This window comes from Diabrotica undecimpunctata, unplaced genomic scaffold, assembly GCF_040954645.1.
Source record: "Diabrotica undecimpunctata isolate CICGRU unplaced genomic scaffold, icDiaUnde3 ctg00001076.1, whole genome shotgun sequence".
NCBI lineage: Eukaryota > Metazoa > Arthropoda > Insecta > Coleoptera > Chrysomelidae > Diabrotica > Diabrotica undecimpunctata.
Genome location: NW_027312417.1, coordinates 10,677 through 14,417, shown reverse-complemented (window position 1 = coordinate 14,417; position 3,741 = coordinate 10,677). Strand labels below are relative to the sequence as shown.

The 3,741-nt window shown below is 34.4% G+C and overlaps 1 pseudogene; it reads left to right on the top strand.

Annotated features, from left to right (window-relative positions):
- Positions 1-1,024: 1,024 nt before the first annotated feature.
- LOC140431622 (polycomb protein suz12 pseudogene) lies at positions 1,025-3,015 on the top strand (annotated as a pseudogene).
- The last annotated feature ends 726 nt before the right edge of the window (positions 3,016-3,741 follow it).

Genomic DNA, 3,741 nt, shown 5'->3' with positions numbered 1-3,741 from the left:
GCGTTTCTTCAGCAGTTAAACAAACTTGCATTTCATGACCCTCGCGTTCAAGAGAGATTTGTTTCGCTCGTGGTTGATCCCTTGGACGATATTTCGTACAGGTATTTATGCAACCGAAATTTTCAAAGTTTTTAATAATTGATCGTACTGTTTTCTCTGTCGGAATTGGACGATTTTCAAAAGCAGCAATAAATAACTGTATTATTTTTACAATAGAATGGTTCCCATAATACCATTTCACCATTGAATCTTTTCTTCTTGAAAATATACGCTTGGCATGTTAATGATTTGTTTTCAACCTTTTACCACGACAGCTAAAAATCAAGAAATAGGACCTTACCTTATTGACCTTAAACCTGCTGTACAGATAAGCACCTCCTATTCTTTTGAGGGGAAGTCGTAGAGAGGGCAAACGGTTTATACTGTTTGTCTGTCTACTAAAGTGCGTTATTTATTTAGCTCACGCTGTTGTCGCATCTCAATTTCTCAATTCAGTGTTCTTTGTTAATTAATCAAGTAATGATATAATCATTTAAAAAATAACACTTACATGATTACTTCATGTAAGTTTTGTTGGAGCAATATTAATTTTCATTCTACAATGAACTGTAGTGGATTTAAACATTATGTTACACTCATGTATCCGACTAATGTTTTAGAAGGAATTATGTAACAGAAAGTTCGCAACACTGTTTAAAAATTAGACTCGCTACTTCAACATGCGTGGATTGTGTCTCACTCGTATTCAAACAATTAAGTGTTATCTTTGTTCCACATACTGAATAACGTATACGGTAGTTGAAAACTTGCCATATATATATATATATATATATATATATATATATATATATATATATATATATATATATATATATATATATATATATATATATAAGATTGTGAGTAATTCAAACTTATTTTTGTTGATTTGATCCATTTGTAACTTATACTAGTTTGCTTATAATTTATAGGAATAGCTTATTAAATATTGAATTTATTTTTTTTATATTTTCAGCCCATTTTCCTCAACAGAACTTTAACCTATATGAAAGATAGGATGTCAAGAACTCACAAAGGAAGACGGGGTTTTAAAGTAGATACTTTATTGGACAAGGTTATCGCTAAAAAAGACTCTATGACAATTCAGCCTGGTTACATAAACCTAACATTTCTAGGTTTTAACAATAAATCTTTGGATTATGAGGCTCAGTTAGCTCAAGTCGAAACAGTGCTATTAAAAATTAGTCACAAGAAACGTAAAGATAGTTCTTCCCCTAGTATGCAGGTGGTCTTGGGAACAGCTGATGTGCCCATTAATCCAGATGATCAACATCTACCTCTAACTTCACCAACAATCAGTATCCCTACCGAATCGTTTAATCCATCCAGTGGACCTTTGGTAAAGTCATTTATTTTGTTGTTTAGAGTTAAGGTAGTGCCAGATAAAGAGGTGGAGGATGAACCGGCTTCAAAGAAAAGAAAATCTAATGGAATCACAGATAATTCCAAACTGTATGGTGCAGAACTTACTATTTATGATAAGCATAATAGGTGTTACTTAAGCGATGGAGATTATGACATTGTTGTACATGATGTGTCTCCAAATTCTAAAAATTCTATGAAGAAACATTCCAGTTGGGAAAATCTACAAGATCTAGCAGAAGCATGTGACAATCTGGAAGCTTTTATGAATGGTGCAGTGCTTAAATTTAAACTTAACTGGTCTCCTAAAGCATATGATAAATATGTAGATAGACCACAGGCTTATCCCCTGATTGATAATAAGGAGAACATACCTCTTGCTATAAATGGCAGTACTGACGAAAAGTTACAAATTGTATACCAATTTGTTTATAACAATAATTCCCGTCAGCAGACTGAAGCCTGTGAAGACTTACATTGTCCTTGGTGCAGTTTAAACTGCAACCAATTGTATACTCTACTTAAACATTTAAAACTTTGCCATTCAAGATTTACATTCACTTACGTTCCAATACCTGTAGGAGCTAGAATTGATGTAGCTATAAACGAAATGTATGATGGTTCCTATACTGGCTCTCCACATGACTTAATATCACAACCAACAGTTTGTGCTTTCTCGAGAAATGGGCCAGTCCGTCGTGCTTCAGTAACACATATCTTAGTATGTCATCCAAAAAGGTTAAAACCAAGTCTCTCTGAATTTTTAGAATTGGATGATTGTGAATTTGATGGACAACGGCCTTTCATTACAGGACATAATAGATTGTACCACCATACAACCACCTGCCTACCTATTTACCCTAAAGAAATGGATGTCGATTCAGAAGGAGAAAATGATCCTGAATGGTTACAAAATAAGACCAGAATGATGATTGATGAATTCACAGATGTGAATGAAGGAGAAAAAGAACTGATGAAGATGTGGAACTTACATGTAATGAAATATGGATTTGTAGGTGACTGTCAAATCCCGTTAGCTTGCCAAATGTTTGTTCAACATAAAGGTAAAGAACTGCTTTTAAAAAATTTGTATCGAAATTTCGTAGTACATATGACAAGCCTCTTTGATTTTGGACTCGTGAGTGCGGTTTGTATGTACACTACTCTTCAAAAACTACAAGAACTTGTAGGTGATACTGGTCCAATACGTAATATTCTCAAGCAATCCAGAGAAGCCCAATTGGATAATTGGTCAAGAACTGGAAATGTTGTTGAAAAATGTAGCTCTTTGAAAACTCCAACTGCCGGAAGAAAGGCTGGCAATGTAGGCGTTCAAAGAAGAAAGGGCGCACCTACTCCCCAATGTGATACTATCACAAGAAGAAAATCAGTTTGTGGAGAGACATCACGAAAGAGACTAAATCTGACTGTAAATAAAGGTGACCAAAAATCTAGTTAATAAGAGTAAGTTTATATAGTTAGTTTGACAGACAATATATAAAGTCTTTTACATCTACCAAAAATATGCACATTTTATTCATCTAGAAATTTATATTTGTTTATTTTCTGTAAATTTTACTGTTTTTGCTACTACTGATGAAATGTTCCGCTATTATTTTACAATATTGGTAAGTTGATATTATTAAGTTTGTTGCAACACGCAATTTTCGTACGGCCCAGAATAACGGTAATTCGAAAAGAATTACACACGATTGATTACACGAAACTGTCACTGGACAATCGCAGGATTGTTTACCGCGCAGGAAAATTACCGTTCTTCCTTCTTTCGGTACCCTGACCGATTATCGAACGTTGGCGATCATATTGTCAATAATAACTTTGTTTACGGCGGTTCTAAATAAATTATCGGTGGTCTCTTGATACCATTCTCGGTGATTTCGGAGCCGGGATGTTCTTGGGCCTGGGCCTCTCCTTCCGGCGATCTTACCCTGTATTATTAGGTGTAGAAGGTTATACCTCTCTGTGCTCTTTTTCATTCGATGTAAAACTATGTCATTTATTATTCGATCAACCCAACTTATCCGCAATACCCGTCGATAAATCCACATCTCAAAGGCCTCATATTTTTTCATTAATGTCTCTGTAAGGGTCAAGCTATCCATATCATACAGCAATGTGGAGAATATGTAGCGGCGTATTAATCTGATTTTAAGGTTTAACATAATATCTCTATTAATTAGAATTTTCTTTAATTTATTGAACGCGGCTCTGCATTTTTTAATGCGTATTCTTATTTCTTTATTTATATCCATGTGGTCGTTAACGTTTGCGCCCAAATAGGTAATATTGTAAACTCTT